The sequence below is a fragment of the Petromyzon marinus genome, chromosome 48 (genome assembly GCF_048934315.1).
Source record: "Petromyzon marinus isolate PM22_M1 ecotype Great Lakes invasive population chromosome 48, UKy_Petmar_22M1.pri1.0, whole genome shotgun sequence".
Classification (NCBI taxonomy): domain Eukaryota; kingdom Metazoa; phylum Chordata; class Hyperoartia; order Petromyzontiformes; family Petromyzontidae; genus Petromyzon; species Petromyzon marinus.
This window is the reverse complement of record NC_133714.1, coordinates 9,228,082-9,245,169: the sequence shown is the minus strand read 5'-3', so window position 1 is coordinate 9,245,169 and position 17,088 is coordinate 9,228,082. Positions and strand designations below refer to the sequence as shown.

The window sequence follows — 17,088 nt, the reverse complement described above, 5'->3', positions numbered from 1 at the left end:
CGCAGGCTCGTAGCCGGGACCCCGCTGGACGCGTGGCGCCCCGTGCAGTCACCCAGGTCACGTGGAACCCGTGGGGCGATGGAGTAGGGTGAAGACGGTCGAGTGGCTGAAGGTTCGCAGACACAGAGCGGGCAGATTTGTGAGAAGTTGCCTGGGTTCGGAATTATGTTTCAACAGACGACCAGCCGTGACAGAACCGGGTTGCCGAGTGTAGTGAGTTCATGGTCTCAGCCCAGTTGATAGTGATACACAACATAGAGACCCATAGACTTACATGGAGACCCATAGACTCACATAGAGACCCATAGACTCACATAGAGACCCATAGACTCACATAGAGACCCATGGACTTACATGGAGACTCATAAACTCACATAGAGACCCATAGACTCACATAGTGACCCATAGACTTACATGGAGACTCATAAACTCACACAGAGACCCATAGACTCACATAGAAACCCATAGACTCACATAGAGACCCATAGACTCACATAGACACCATCATCCCTGCCCTGCTTCAGGACAAGCTCTTCCAGCTGAACGTGCCATACACCACCTGTAAATGGATCACAGACTTCCTGTCTGACAGGAAGCAGTGCGTTAAGCTGGGAACACAAGTCTCTGGCTCCAGGTCCATCAGCACCGGAACTCCTCAGGGCTGCGTCCTTTCCCCTCTGCTCTTCTCCCTGTATACCAACAGCTGCACCTCCAATCATCTGTCCGTCAAACTATTGAAGTTTGCGGATGACACCACCCTCATTGGGCTGATCTCTGGTGGGGATGAGTCTGACTATAGGTGGGAAGCTGACAATCTGGTGACCTGGTGTAGCCAGAACAACTTAGAGCTAAATGTTCTAAAGACAGTTGAGATGGTTGTGGACTTCAGGAAGAATACAGCACCACTCACCCCCATCACCCTGTTAGACTCCCCAGTGAAAATTGTAGAGTCCTTCCGCTTCCTGGGCACTATTCTCTCCCGGGACCTCAAGTGGGAATTGAACATCAGCTCCCTCACCAAGAAAGCTCAACAGAGGATGTACTTTCTACGGCAGCTGAAGAAATTCAACCTGCCAAAGACAATGATGGTGCAATTCTATACAGCGATCATTGAATCCATCCTCACCTCCTCCATAACCGTCTGGTACGCTGCTGCCACTGCCAAGGACAAGAGCAGACTGCAGCGTATCATCCACACTGCTGAGAAGGTAATTGCCTGCAATCTACCGACCCTCGAGGACCTGCACACGACAAGGTCTATGAGGCGAGCGAGGAAGATTATGGCCGATTTCTCCCACCCTGGACACTCTCTGTTTCAGCTACTCCCCTCCGGCAGAAGGCTTCGGTCCATCAGGACCAAAACCTCACGCCATAAAAACAGTTTCTTCCCATCTGCTGCTGGCCTGTTAAACAAGGCCAAGGGCTAACACTGTTTTTAACATTTGATCTACATAACGACACGTTGCTGATATTAACTATGTTTCCCTATTTGTATGTTTAAATTATATCTTAAAGCTATTTTATATTCGATATTTATTTAATTTTATATACTTCAGCCCCTTAGTGTTAGACTTTTAACCCTTATTATAGTAAGACTTGTTTAAAACTTATTTAAGATTTTAGATTCCTATATGTTGAATGTATGCACCATCCTGCCAAAGTAAATTCCGTGTCGGTGTGAACTTACATGGCGAATAAAACCCTTTCTGATTCTGATAGACTCACATAGAGACTCATAAACTCACATAGAGACCCATAGACTCACATAGAGACCCATAGACTCACATAGAGACCCATAGACTTACATAGAGACCCATAGACTCACATAAAGACCCATAGACTCACATAGAGACCCATAGACTTACATGGAGACTCATAAACTCACATAGAGACCCATAGACTCACATAGAGACCCATAGACTCACATAGAGACCCATAGACTTGCATGGAGACCCATAGACTCACAAAGAGACCCATAGACTCACATAGAGACCCATAGACTCACATAGAGACCCAGGCGGGGGCAACTTGAGCAGTAGGCGGGACTACCTGAATAGTGGGCGGGGCTACTTGTGTAGTGGGCGGGGCTTCCTACGTCGAGGGCGGGCTGACCTGCCCAGCGGGGTCCCGGCTATAAGAGGGGCTCCCGGCGCCCCCGTGATTGAGAGCCCGCGTAGCTCGCCGTGATCGTATAGTGGTTAGTACTCTGCGTTGTGGCCGCAGCAACCTCGGTTCGAATCCGAGTCACGGCATTGTGATGACAAAGACACGGCAGCGGGCTCGCTTTTTATTCCTTTTTATGTCTCAGACAAATCCATCTCAGTGGTGAATGAGTAGAAAAATATATTTGGGATCGTTAAGTGTTTTAGAAATGACCGCTTTTTTGTAAATGTGTTCGCAAGTCTCTATGGAAGACCGGCGATGATTGGCCCAGCAGCGCTGTCCAGGTGCCACGTGTCCGTGCAGCGATTACAACCGTACGTGTGCCTACTTGTCGTCAGAGTCACTGTGATGTCCTTGACCGATTTCATCGCTCCATCTCCATCGATGGACGTGCTCTCGGACGCGTTCCATTCCGTGACTGCCACTCCGCTATAATTGCTGACCACCGCCATCGTCCCTTCTGGCCGTGACGCGTCCTGCCCAAGCCTCACTCACTTCTCTCTCTTACCAGGTGTCATTAGCTCATTACCTCGCCTGTAATCACCTCGTTCACCTGCGTGCGCCGTCTCGTCCGCGGCTTCCTCTCTGCGTCTCTCAGTGCTTCTCTGCGAATTCCCATGCTTGTGTAACTGACCGCGTGTTTGTGCATCACGTGACACAGCGGGTAGTGCTATGCACCGATTGTAAACATTGTTCTGTGTAATAGAAGTTGTTTTGGGTTAGATCGCGTAAATATATAAATGCGTCGTTAAAACCAGCCTCCAACCGACACATAGGACAGCACTCCGGTGTGTTGGAGAGCCAAGCCACAACATTTACAAACTGAGTACGACGTTTCGCCAGTAATTACAACTAGCTTCAGGCGACAACCAGATTTGTGGAGAAGTTCACCTGTTTCGTTCCTTATATAGAGGCGTAGATTTGTACACCACACTTCTGCGCTCTTACGCAAAGTGGGTTGGGGGGGGGGATTAATGAGTCAACGTACATTATGCATGCACATTATGCGAGTCCTTTGATCTTGTCCTTCCTATCCATTGTATTAAAATAGCCGTACCTACGGTAATCCCTATTGAAGTATGGTTGCCTGTATAGGCATGCATTTGTAATGGGTTCGATTGACGTGCACAATCAACTTGGAGGCAACACTATTTATTAACACATAACACCAACGTGAACACTACACATAAGGTGGTGACTACCGTTCCTCATCTCACCAACACTCGGGGAACACTGCACAGCGTGACCAAGGCAGGTGACGTGCGTCACGAATGACGATCGGAGACTTGAGCACTTCTCATGGCGTGTTCATCCCGGAGTAGAACAGCCCCCCAGCTCCCCGTTCACACCCCGCTTGTAACCGCTCCGGCGTGGCCGGCTCCGCCCCAGGCCACGCCCCCCTTCTCGATCCTTCGGGAAGGTCCGGGCCCCCAACCACGTGACCCCCAAGCTTTCCCCTGGGGCCGCTGGCCCCCCCCCCCCTTTATCCGGTCACGTGTCCTGTTGAGTTCACGCGGAGTGCCACGGCCTGACACGACCCCCATGACACCCGCCTACAGCCCCCGTACCGAGCCGACACGGTAGTGACGTCATATGTCCCTACGCTCGTACAGTCCCGACATAGTATTGACGTCATATGTCACTGCACATTTAAACAATGTATTATTTGATTATTCGCTTCCACGCAGCACTAAGTCGGTAGCTATCTGAAGGGTTAAAATTATATATAATTATTTCAATTTCGATAGATTATCTAATTAGTCTTGTCCAATTGAGTTTCCTTGTTGGCGCGCGTGTTCTGCTACTGCTGACAGTTGTATTTCGGATTATTTAATATTTATCTGATGTTCTTTTATTCTTTGACGGGCGGTGGCGGGTTTTAACGACACATTTTATGTTTATGCGATCTAACCCAAACAAACCTCTATTATGGATGACATTGGTCGCGAAAGCCTACGTGTTAAATTGTTCTGTATCCTGCACTATGGCTCTTCGTAATCCATCATCGCAATGCATTGTTTGTGATGCGATGGCATTGGTGCCCAGGCACGAATAACAGACAACTCAGCACATTCGTCAACTACAAAGCGCGGCTTTAAAATAAAAAGGTGAAGTTTCAGTTAATGGTTGTTCTTCATAGCACATGATCGATAATTTTCAGGCTTCCCGAAGCATTTCAAGCTACTCTCAAATAGTCATTCGTGACTAGTTGTAGACCAGGGGTCGAGAACCTGCTCCTGGGAGCCGCATGCGACAGGGCATGGGTCACTATGGAATGTGTTGGTGACAACAATGTGTACAGCGACACTATCTTGTTATAAATAACTAGGAGTGTGGGGGATGAAATGAACGCAGTTCATGCCATCAGCTATTTTATTTCAGTCATACTGTGGTTGCCATCTGCTGTATACCTTCTTGCTGTGTCTGTGTACAGGTGGCTCTGCGTGTGGTGCGGCTCTCCAAACTGTTTCGGTCAAAGACGAAACAATGGCTTCAACTTCTTCTTTGAAACGTTACCCACACTTGTTCTACGTCAATCAAATTAATTTTTTGAATGCACGTCGGCAATGGATTTTTATGACCTTCAAATAAAGAAAAATCGAGCCCCCTGCCGTGTCTTTGTCACCACAATGTCATGACTGGAATTTGAAGCGAGGATGCTGTGGCCTCAACACAGAGTACTAACCACTATACGATCACGGCAAGCTACGCAGGTTAGCGATCATGGGGGAGCTAGGAGCCTCTCTTATAGCCGGGACCCCGCTGGGCACGTGGCGCCCAGTGTAGTCACCCAGGTCACGAGGAGCGCGTGGGGCGATGGAGGAGGGTGAAGACGGTGGTCGAGTGGTTGAAGGTTCGCAGACACAGAGCAGGCAGATTTGTGGGAAGTTGCCTGGGTTCGCATTTATATTTCAACAGCCGTGATAGATCCGGGTTCCCGAGTGTTGTGAGTTCATGGTCTCAGCCCAGTTGACAGTGATACACATAGAGACCCATAGACTTACATGGAGACTCATAGACTCACATAGAGACCCATAGACTCACATAGAGATCCATTGACTTACATGGAGACTCATAAACTCACATAGAGACCCATAGACTCACATAGAGACCCATAAATTCACATAGAGACCCATATACTCACGTAGAGACCCATAGACTCACATAGAGACCCATAAATTCACATAGAGACCCATATACTCACGTAGAGACCCATAGACTCACATAGAGACCCATAGACTCGCATAGAGACCCATAAACTCACATAGAGACCCATAGAGTTACATGGAGACTCATAAACTCACATACAGACCCATAGACTCACATAGAGACCCATAGACTTACATAGAGACCCATAGACTTACATAGATACCCATAGACTCACATAGAGACCCATAGACTCACATAGAGACCCATAGACTTACATACCGAACCATAGACTCACATAGAGACCCATAGACTCACATAGAGACCCATAGACTCACATAGAGACCCATAGACTTACATAGAGACCCAAAGACTTACATAGAGACCCATAGACTCACATAGAGACCCATAGACTCACGTAGAGACCCATAGACACACATGGAGACTCATAAACTCACATACAGACCCATAGACTTACATGGAGACTCATAAACTCACATACAGACCCATATACTCACTTAGAGACCCATAGACTTACATAGAGACCCATAGACTTACATAGATACCCATAGACTCACATAGAGACCCATAGACTCACATAGAGACCCATAGACTTACATAGAGAACCATAGACTCACATAGAGACCCATAGACTCACATAGAGACCCATAGACTTACATGGAGGCTCATAAACTCACATAGAGACCCATAGACTCACGTAGAGACCCAAAGACTCACATGGAGGCTCATAAACTCACGTAGAGACCCATAGACTCACGTAGAGACCCATAGACTTACATGGAGGCTCATAAACTCACATAGAGACCCATAGACTTACGTAGAGACCCATAGCCTCACATGGAGACTCATAAACTTACATACAGACCCATAGACTCACATAGAGACCCATAGACTCACATAGAGACCCATAGACTCACATAGAGACCCATAGACTTACATGGAGACTCAAACTCACATAGAGACCCATAGACTCACATATAGACCCATAGACTTACATAGAGACCCATAGACTCACATAGAGACCCATAGACTCACATAGAGATCCATAGACTTACATAGAGACCCATAGACTCACATAGAGACCCATAGACTCACATAGAGACCCATAGAATCAAGTAGAGACCCATAGACTCACACAGAGACCCATACTCACATAGAGACCCATAGACTTACATGGAGACTCATAAACTCACATAGAGACCCATAGACTTACATGGAGGCTCATAAACTCACATAGAGACCCATAGACTCACATAGAGACCCAGGCGGAGGCAACTTGAGCAGTAGGCGGGACTACCTGAATAGTGGGCGGGGCTACTTGTGTAGTGGGCGGGGCTTTTTACGTCGGGGGCGGGCTGACCTGCCCAGCGGGGTCCCGGCTATAAGAGGGGCTCCCGGCGCCCCTGTTAGCGCGAGCCCGCGTAGCTCGCCGTGATCGTATAGTGGTTAGTACTCTGCGTTGTGGCCGCAGCAACCTCGGTTCGAATCCGAGTCACGGCATTGTGGTGACAAAGACACGGCAGCTGGCTCGCTTTTTACGTTCCAGACAAATCCATCTCCGTGGTGAATGAGTAGAAAAATAATATTCGGCCTCTTTTAGTGTTTTAGAAATGACCGTTTTGTTGTAAATGTGTTCGCAAATCTATATAGAAGACCGGCGATGATTGGCCAGCAGCGTTGTACAGGTGCCACGTGTTCGTGCAGCTCTTACATCCGTACGTGTTTCTACTTTTCGTCAGAGTCACTGTGATGTCCTTGATCCGAGTGAGTGAGTGGGTCAGTGGGAGAGTGAGTGAGTGGGTGAGTGAGTGAGTGGGTCAGTGGGAGAGTGAGTGAGTGGGTTAGTGAGTATATGTGAGTTCCCGAGTCGGTGGGTGAATGAGTGGGTCAGTGGGTGAGTGAGTGAGTGGGTATGTGAGTTCCCGAGTGGGTAGGTGAGTTAGTAGGTGAGTGGGTCAGTGGGAGAGTGAGTGGGTGAGTGAGTGAGTGGGTCAATGGGTGAGTGAGTGGGTCAGTGGGAGAGTAAGCGAGTGGGTGAGTGGGTCAGTGGGAGAGTGAGTGAGTGGGTTAGCGAGTATATGTGAGTTCCCGAGTCGGTGGGTGAATGAGTGGGTCAGTGGGTGAGTGAGTGGGTGAGTGAGTGGGTCAGTGGGAGAGTGAGTGAGAGGGTGAGTGAGCATAGGTGAGTTCCCGAGTGGGTGGGTGAGTGGGTGGGTGAGTGCGTGAGTTCTCAATTGGGTGAGTGGGTGAGTGGGTGCATGGGTCGGTCAGTGGGTGCATGGATGGGTGAGTTAATGAGTGGGTGAGCAAGTGAGTGTCTTAGTGAGTAGGTGAGTGAATGGGTCAGTGAGTGAGTGAATGAGTGAGTGAGGATGTTGAGTTCCCAAGTTGGTAGGTGAGTGAGTGAGTGGGTCAGTGGGTTAGTGGGAGAGGTAGTGAGTGGGTGGGTAGGTGAGTGGGTGAGTGAGAGGGTGAGGGAGTGGGTGAGTGAGCATATGTGAGTTTCCGAGTGGGTAGATGGGTGAGTGGGTGAGTGAGTAAGTGGGTCAGTGAGTGAGTGCGTGGGTGAGTGAGCATATGTGAGTTCCCGAGTGAGTAGGTGAGTGAGTGGCCAGTGGGTCAGTGGGAAAGTTAGTGAGTGGGTGGGTAGGTGAGTGGGTGAGTGAGTGGGTGAGGGAGTGGGTGAGTGAGCATATGTGAGTTTCAGAGTGGGTAGGTGAGTGAGTGGGTTAGTGGGAGAGTGAGTGAGTGGGTGAGTGAGCATATGTGAGTTACCGAGTGGGTAGGTGAGTGAGTGGGTGAGTGGATGAGTGAGTGAGTGGGCCAGTGGGAGATTGCGTGAGTGGCTAAGTGAGCATTTGTGAGTTCCCGAATGGGTGGGTGGGTGAGTGAGTGGGTGAGTAGGTGGGTGAGTGAGTGGGTGGGTAGGTGTGTGAGTGAGTGGGTGAGTGAGTGAGTGGGTGAGTTAGCATGTGTGAGTTCCTGAGTGGGTGGGTGAGTGAGTGGGTGAGTAGGTGGGTGAGTGAGTGGGTGAGTGAGTGAGTGGGTGAGTTAGCATGTGTGAGTTCCTGAGTGGGTGGGTGAGTGAGTGGGTCAGTGAGAGAGTGAGTGAGTGAGCATATGTGAGTTACCGAGTGGGTGGGTGAGTGAATGAGTGAGAGAGTGGATGAGTGAGCATATGTGAGTTCCCGAGTGGGCGGGTGAGTGAGTGAATGGGTGAGTGAGTGGGTCAGCTCAGTGGGAGAGTGAGTGAGTGGCTATAAGAGGGGCTCCCGGCGCCCCCGTGATCGCGAGCCCGCGTAGCTCGCCGTGATCGTATAGTGGTTAGTACTCTGCGTTGTGGCCGCAGCAACCTCGGTTCGAATCCGAGTCACGGCATTGTGGTGACAAAGACACGGCAGCTGGCTCGCTTTTTATTCCTTTTTATATCCCAGACAAATTCATCTCCGTGGTGAATGAGTAGAAAAATAATATTCGGCCTCTTTTAATGTTTTAGAGATTACCGCTTTGTTGTAAATGTGTTCGCAAATCTCTATAGAAGATCGGCGATGATTGACCAGCAGCGTTGTACAGGTGCCACGTGTCCGTGCAGCTCTTACATCCGTACGTGTTTCTACTTTTCGTCAGAGTCACTGTGATGTCCTTGATCCGAGTGGGTGAGTGAGTGAGTGGGTCAGTGGGAGAGTGAGTGGGTGAGTGAGTGGGTCAGTGGGTGAGTGAGTGGGTGAGTGGGTCAGTGGGAGAGTGAGTGAGTGGGTTAGTGAGTATATGTGAGTTCCCGAGTCGGTGGGTGAATGAGTGGGTCAGTGGGTGAGTGACTGAGTGGGTATGTGAGTTCCCGAGTGGGTAGGTGAGTTAGTGGGTGAGTGGGTCAGTGGGAGAGTGAGTGAGAGGGTGAGTGACCATCGGTGAGTTCCCGAGTGGGTGGGTGAGTGGGTGAGTGAATGAGTGCGTGAGTTCTCAATTTGGTGGTTCAGTCAGTGGGTGCATGGGTGGGTCAGTGGGTGCATGGGTGGGTGAGTTAATGAGTGAGTGAGCAAGTTAGTGTCCGAGTGAGTAGGTGAGTGAATGGGTGCGTGGGTGAGTGAGTGAATGAGTGAGTGAGGATGTTGAGTTCCCAAGTGGGTAGATGAGTGAGTGGGTCAGTGGGTTAGTGGGAGAGGTAGTGAGTGGGTGGGTAGGTGAGTGGGTGAGTGCGTGAGTGAGGAGGTGAGTGGGTCAGTGGGAGAGTGGGTCAGTGGGAGAGTGAGTGAGTGGGTCAGTGGGAGAGTGAGTGGGTGAGTGAGAATACGTAAGTTCCCGAGTGGGTGAGTCAGTGGGTCAGTGGGAGATTGCGTGAGTGGCTAAGTGAGCATTTGTGAGTTCCCGAATGGGTGGGTGGGTGAGTGGGTGAGTAGGTGGGTGAGTGAGTGGGTGAGTTAGCATGTGTGAGTTCCTGAGTGGGTTGGTGAGTGAGTGGGTGGGTGACTGAGTGGGTGAGCATTTGTGAGTTCCCGAGTGGGTGGGTGAGTGAGTGAATGGGTGAGTGAGTGGGTCAGGTCAGTGGGAGGGTGAGTGAGTGACTATAAGAGGTGCTCCCAGCGCCCCCGTAATCACGAGCCCGCGTAGCTCGCCGTGATCGTATAGTGGTTAGTACTCTGCGTTGTGGCCGCAGCAACCTCGGTTCGAATCCGAGTCACGGCATTGTGGTGACAAAGACACGGCAGCGGGCTCGCTTTTTATTCCTTTTAACATTCCAGACAAATCCATCTCCGTGTGAATGAGTAGAAAAAAATAATATTCGGCCTCGTTTAATGTTTTAGAAATGACCGCTTTGTTGTAAATGTGTTCTCAAAGCTATATGGAAAATCGGCGATGCTTGGCCAGCAACGTTGTACATGTGCAGCGTTTACGTGCAGCTATTACATCCGTACGTGTGTCTACTTTTCGTCAGAGTCAATGTGATGTCCTTGACCCGAGTGGGTGGGTGAGTGAGTATATGTGAGTTCCCGAGTGGGTGGGTGAGTGAGTGGGTATGTGAGTTTCCGAGTGGGTGGGTGAGTGAGTGTGTCAGTGGGAGAGTTAGTGAGTGGGTGAGTGAGCATATTTGACTTCTCGAGTGGGTGGGTGAGTGAGTGGGTGCGTGAGTGAGTGGGTGCATGGGTGGGTTAGTGGGTGCATGGGTGGGTGAGTTAATGAGTGAGTAAGTGAGTGTCCGAGTGAGTAGGTGAGTGAATGGGTGCGTAGGTGAGTGAGTGAATGAGTGAGGATGTTTGAGTTCCCAAGTGGATAGGTACAGTGAGGGAAAAAAGCATTTGATCCCCTGCTGATTTTGTACGTTTTCCCACTGACAAGGAAATGATCAGTCTATAATTTTAATGGTAGGTTTATTTGAACAGTGAGAGACAGAATAACAAGAAATAAATCGGGAAAGTCGCATGTCAAAAAATGTATAAATTGATTTGCATTATAATGAGGGAAATAAGTATTTGACCCCCTCTCAATCAGAAATAATTCTGGCTCCCAGGTGTCTTTTACACAGGTAACGAGCTGAAATTAGGAGCACACTCTTAAAGGGAGTGCTCCTAATCTCAGCTCGTTACCTGTGTAGTGGAGTAAACGATACGCATAGGAATTGGCCACATACAGTACACACAGACAGACAAGGAGAGTGGATCACACGAGGTCGAACAGGTGGTCGAGTCACGGGTGGCGTAAACAACCCGAAGTAATTAAAGGAGTCGTGGCACGAGGGCTGTGATTGGTCGAGAGGCTGTTAGCGTTAAGTGGCGGCGTCTCGAAGTCTAGACAGGTGCGAGCTGGCGGGAAAATGCCAGCGAGCCACGTGGCAATTAATTAAGGCTAATTGGAAAGGGGATAAACCGCTAGGTGATTTGAACGGGGAGTTAGAGTTGTTGTTGGGCAGTTGTTGGCGAGAGGTGGAGAGATACGAAGAGGACAGCTGGCAATGTTAGGGAAGAATAGATAGAGAGCCGAACCCAAAGGACAGTAAATAGCGATAGGGAGAGTTAGCGTTAGCGGAGAGGTAGTTACGGAGGAGATGGGTACAGGGAGAGTTACAGATAGAGTCACTGTGTGTGCGGAGATAGATAGAGTCACTGTGTGTGAATAGACAGACAGATCACTCTGTGTGCAGAGATACATAGAGTCACTGTGTGTGAATAGACAGGCAAGTCACTGTGTGTGTGGAGATAGAGTCACTGTGTGTGAATAGACAGGCAAGTCACTGTGTGTGCGGAGATAGATAGAGTCGCTGTGTGTGAATAGATAGATCGAGTCACTGTGTGTGAATAGACAGACAGGTCACTGCGTGTGAATAGACAGGCAAGTCACTGTGTGTGTGGAGATAGATAGAGCCACTGTGTGTGAATAGACAGACAGATCACTGTGTGTGCGGAGATAGAGAAAGTCACCGCGTGTGACGAGATAGCGGAGACACTGTGTGTGAGGAGATAGAGGAATAACCACTGTGTGTGGAAGAGGATGCGCGGACGGTGCTGAGGTGAATCGGAGTGTCGGAGTTGGTGGATCGTGAAGAGGAGAATTACTGTGTGTACGGAACGATGGAATAAAAGTGACGTTGGAAGAAGACGGTCGTCGTCCGAGTGAATTCACGGCACTACACCTGTATAAAAGACACCTGTCCACATTAGCAATCAATCAATCAGATTCCAAACTGTCCACCATGGCCAAGACCAAAGAGCTCTCCAAGGATGTCAGGAACAAGATTGTAGACCTACACAAGGCTGGAATGGGCTACAAGACCATTGCCAAGCAGCTTGGTGAGAAGGTGACAACAGTTGGTGCGATTATTCGCAAATGGAAGAAACACAAAAGAATTGTCAATCTCCCTCTGCCTGGGGCTCCATGCAAGATCTCACCTCGTGGAGTTGCAATGATCATGAGAACGGTGAGGAATCAGCCCAGAACTACACGGGAGGATCTTGTCAATGATCTCAAGGCAGCTGGGACCATAGTCACAAAGAAAACAATTGGTAACACACTATGCCGTGTAGGACTGAAATCCTGCAGCGCCTGCAAGGTCCCCCTGCTCAAGAAAGCACATATACATGCCCATTTGAAGTTTTCCAATGAACATCTGAATGATTCAGAGGACAACTGGGTGACAGTGTTGTGGTCAGATGAGAACAAAATGGAGCTCTTTGGCATCAACTCAACTTGCCGTGTTTGGAGGAGGAAGAATGCTGCCTATGACCCCAGGAACACCATCCCCACCGTCAAATATGTAGGTGGAAACATTATTCTTTGGGGGTGTTTTTCTGCTAAGAGGACAGGACAACTTCACCGCATAAAAGGGAAGTTGGACGGGGCCATGTACCGTCAAATCTTGGGTGAGAACCTCCTTCCCTCAGCCAGGGCATTGAAAATGGGTCGTGGATGGGTATTCCAGCATGACTATGACCCAAAACACACAGCCAAGGCAACAAAGGAGTGGCTCAAGAAGAAGCACATTAAGGTCCTGGAGTGGCCTAGCCAGTCTCCAGACCTTAATCCCATAGATAATCTGTGGAGGGAGCTGAAGGTTCGAGTTGCCAAACGTCAGCCTCGAGACCTTGATGACTTGGAGAAGCTCTGCAAAGAGGAGTGGGACAAAATCCCTCCTGAGATGTGTACAAGCCTGGTGGCCAACTACAAGAAACGTCTGACCTCTGTGATTGCCAACAAGGGTTTTGCCAACAAGTACTAAGTCATGTTTTGCAGAGGGGTCAAATACTTATTTCCCTCATTAAAATGCAAATCAATTCATAACATTTTTGACATGCGTTTTTCTGGATTTGCTTGTTGTTATTCTGTCTCTCACTGTTCAAATAAACCTACCATTAAAATTATAGACTGATAATTTCTTTGTCAGTGGGCAAACGTACAAAATCAGCAGGGGATCAAATACTTTTTTCCCTCGCTGTACGTGAGTGGGTGAGTGAGTGAGTGGGTTAGTGGATTGGTGAGTGAGTGGGTGAGTAATTGGGTGGGTGGGTGACTAAGTGAGTGGGGCAGCATATGTTCCCGAGTGGGTGGGTGATTGAGTGGGTCAGTGGGAGAGTGAGTGAGTGGGTATGTGAGTTACTGGGTGAGTGGGTCAGTGGGAGAGTGAGTGAGAGGGTGAGTTACCATCGGTGAGTTCCCGAATGGGTGGGTGAGTGAATGAGTGCGTGAGTTCTCAATTTGGTGGTTCAGTCAGTGGGTGCATGGGTGGGTCAGTGGGTGCATGGGTGGGTGAGTTAATGAGTGAGTGTCCGAGTGAGTAGGTGAGTGAATGGGTGCGTGGGTGAGTGAGTGAATGAGTGAGTGAGGATGTTGAGTTCCCAAGTGGGTAGGTGTGTGAGTGAGTAGGTCAGTGGGTTAGTGGGAGAGGTAGTGAGTGGGTGGGTAGGTGAGTGGGTGAGCGGGTGAGTGCGTGAGTGAGTGGGTGAGTGAGCATACGTAAGTTCCCGAGTGGGTGAGTCAGTGGGTCAGTGGGAGATTGCGTGAGTGGCTAAGTGAGCATTTGTGAGTTCCCGAATGGGTGGGTGGGTGAGTGAGTGGGTGAGTAGGTGGGTGAGTGGGTGAGTGAGTGGGTGAGTTAGCATGTGTGAGTTCCTGAGTGGGTGGGTGGGTGAGTGGGTGAGTAGGTGGGTGAGTGAGTGGGTGAGTTAGCATGTGTGAGTTCCTGAGTGGGTGGGTGAGTAATTGGGTGGGTGGGTGACTGAGTGGGTGAGCATTTGTGAGTTCACGAGTGGGTGGGTGAGTGAGTGAATGGGTGAGTGAGTGAGTGGCTCAGGTCAGTGGGAGAGTGGGTGAGTGAGTGGCTATAAGAGGGGCTCCCGGCGCCCCCGTGATTGAGAGCCCGCGTAGCTCGCCGTGATCGTATAGTGGTTAGTACTCTGCGTTGTGGCCGCAGCAACCTCGGTTCGAATCCGAGTCACGGCATTGTGGTGACAAAGACACGGCAGCGGGCTCGCTTTTTATTCATTTTTATATCCCAGACAAATTAATCTCCGTAGTGAATGAGTAGAAAAAAATATTCGGCCTCGTTTAGTGTTTTAGAAATGACCGCTTTGTTGTAAATGTCTTCGCAAAGGTATATAGAAAACGTTGTACATGTGCAGCTTTTACGTGCAGCTATTACATCCGTACGTGTCTACTTTTCGTCAGAGTCAATGTGATGTCCTTGACCCGAGTGGGTGAGTGCGTGAGTGGGTGAGTGAGTATATGTGAGTTTCCGAGTGGGTGGGTGAGTGAGTGGGTCAGTGGTTGAGTGAGTGAGTGGGTGAGTGAGTGGGTCAGTGGCTGAGTGAGTGGGTATGTGAGTTTCCGAGTGGGTGGGTGAGTGAGTGTGTCAGTGGGAGAGTTAGTGAGTGGGTGAGTGAGGGATATTTGACTTCTCGAGTGGGTGGGTGAGTGAGTGGGTGCATGGGTGGGTTAGTGGGTGCATGGGTGGGTGAGTTCATGAGTGAGTGAGTGTCCGACTGAGTAGGTGAGTGAATGGGTGCGTAGGTGAGTGAGTGAATGAGTGAGGATGTTTGAGTTCCCAAGTAGATACGTACAGTGAGGGAAAAAAAGTATTTGATCCCCTGCTGATTTTGTACGTTTTCCCACTGACAAAGAAATGATCAGTCTATAATTTTAATGGTAGGTTTATTTGAACAGTGAGAGACAGAATAACAAGAAATAAATCGGGAAAGTCGCATGTCAAAAAATTTATAAATTGATTTGCATTATAATGAGGGAAATAAGTATTTGACCCCCTCTCAATCAGAAATAATTCTGGCTCCCAGGTGTCTTTTATACAGGTAACGAGCTGAGATTAGGAGCACACTCTTAAAGGGAGTGCTCCTAATCTCAGCTCGTTACCTGTGTAGTGGAGTAAACGATACGCATAGGAATTGGCCACATACAGTACATACAGACAGACAAGGAGAGTGGGTCACACGAGGTCGAACAGGTGGTCGAGTCACGGGTGGCGTAAACAACCCGAAGTAATTAAGGGAGTCGTGGCACGAGGACTGTGATTGGTCGAGAGGCTGTTAGCGTTAAGTGGCGGCGTCTCGAAGTCTGACCGTTGGACAGGTGCGAGCTGGCGGGAAAATGCCGGCGAGCCACGTGGCAATTAATTAAGGCTAATTGGAAAGGGGATACACCGCTAGGTGATTTGAACGGGGAGTTGGAGTTGTTGTTGGGCAGTTGTTGGCGAGAGGTGGAGAGATACGAAGAGGAGAGCCGGAAATGTTAGGGAAGAATAGGTTGAGAGCCGAACCCAAGGGACAGTAAATAGCGATAGGGATGGTTAGCGTTAGCGGAGAGGTAGTTACGGAGGAGATAGTTCCAGGGAGAGTTACAGATAGAGTCACTGTGTGTGCGGAGATAGATAGAGTCACTGTGTGTGAATAGACAGGCAAGTCACTGTGTGTGCGGAGATAGAGTCACTGTGTGTGAATAGACAGATCACTGTGTGTGCAGAGATAGATAGAGTCACTGTGTGTGCAGAGATAGATAGAGTCACTGTGTGTGAATAGACAGACACGTCACTGTGTGTGAATAGATAGATAGAGTCACTGTGTGTGCGGAGACAGATAGAGTCACTGTGTGTGCAGAGATAGATAGAGTCACTGTGTGTGAATAGACAGACAGATTACTGTGTGTGAATAGATAGATAGAGTCACTGTGTGTGCAGAGATAGAGTCACTGTGTGTGAATAGACAGATCACTGTGTGTGCAGAGATAGATAGAGTCACTGTGTGTGCAGAGATAGATAGAGTCACTGTGTGTGAATAGACAGACAGATCACTGTGTGTGCGGAGATAGATAGAGTCACTGTGTGTGAATAGACAGACACGTCACTGTGTGTGTGGAGATAGATAGAGTCACTGTGTGTGAATAGACAGACAGATCACTGTGTGTGTGGAGATAGATAGAGTCACTGTGTGTGAATAGACAGACAGATCACTGTGTGTGCAGAGATAGATAGAGTCGCTGTGTGTGAATAGACAGACAGATCACTGTGTGTGCAGAGATAGATAGGGTCACTGTGTGTGAATAGACAGACAGATCACTGTGTGTGCGGAGATAGAGTCACTGTGTGTGAATAGATAGATAGTCACTGTGTGTGAATAGACAGGCAAGTCACTGTGTGTGCGGAGATAGTCACTGTGTGTGAATAGACAGACAGATCTCTGTGTGTGCGGAGATAGAGAAAGTCACCGCGTGTGACGAGATAGCGGAGACACTCTGTGTGAGGAGATGGAGGAAGAACCACTGTGTTTATGAAGAGGATGCGCGGACGGTGCTGAGGTGAATCGGAGTGTCGGAGTTGGCGGAGCGCGAAGAGGAGAATTACTGTGTGTACGGAACGATGGAATCAAAGTGACGTTGGAAGAAGACGGTCGTCGTCCGAGTGAATTCACGGCACTACACCTGTATAAAAGACACCTGTCCACATTAGAAATCAATCAGATTCCAAACTGTCCACCATGGCCAAGACCAAAGAGCTCTCCAAGGATGTCAGGAACAAGATTGTAGACCTACACAAGGCTGGAATGGGCTACAAGACCATTGCCAAGCAGCTTGGTGAGAAGGTGACAACAGTTGGTGCGATTATTCGCAAATGGAAGAAACGCAAAATAATTGTCAATCTCCCTCGGCCTGGGGCTCCATGCAAGATCTGACCTCGTGGAGTTGCAATGATCATGAGAACGGTGAGGAATCAGCCCAGAACTACACGGGAGGATCTTGTCAATGATCTCAAGGCACCTGGGACCA

General features: G+C 49.2%; 1 long non-coding RNA gene and 5 other non-coding genes across 6 annotated transcripts; all 6 read left to right on the top strand.

Moving 5' to 3' along the window:
• The first annotated feature begins 1,721 nt into the window (after nucleotides 1–1,721).
• On the top strand, nucleotides 1,722–4,775 carry LOC142931086 (uncharacterized). The gene is made up of 2 exons (XR_012947094.1): nucleotides 1,722–2,477; nucleotides 4,598–4,775. It is a non-coding gene; the product is annotated as an uncharacterized LOC142931086 (long non-coding RNA).
• TRNAH-GUG (transfer RNA histidin (anticodon GUG)) lies at nucleotides 2,181–2,252 on the top strand. Its single transcript has one exon. It is a non-coding gene; the product is annotated as a tRNA-His (tRNA).
• Nucleotides 4,776–6,759: 1,984 nt separating the features above from the next.
• On the top strand, nucleotides 6,760–6,831 carry TRNAH-GUG (transfer RNA histidin (anticodon GUG)). Its single transcript has one exon. It is a non-coding gene; the product is annotated as a tRNA-His (tRNA).
• Nucleotides 6,832–8,637: 1,806 nt separating this feature from the next.
• On the top strand, nucleotides 8,638–8,709 carry TRNAH-GUG (transfer RNA histidin (anticodon GUG)). Its single transcript has one exon. It is a non-coding gene; the product is annotated as a tRNA-His (tRNA).
• Nucleotides 8,710–9,942: 1,233 nt separating this feature from the next.
• Nucleotides 9,943–10,014, top strand: TRNAH-GUG (transfer RNA histidin (anticodon GUG)). The gene has a single exon. It is a non-coding gene; the product is annotated as a tRNA-His (tRNA).
• A 4,173-nt stretch (nucleotides 10,015–14,187) lies between these two features.
• On the top strand, nucleotides 14,188–14,259 carry TRNAH-GUG (transfer RNA histidin (anticodon GUG)). The gene has a single exon. It is a non-coding gene; the product is annotated as a tRNA-His (tRNA).
• Nucleotides 14,260–17,088: the final 2,829 nt, after the last annotated feature.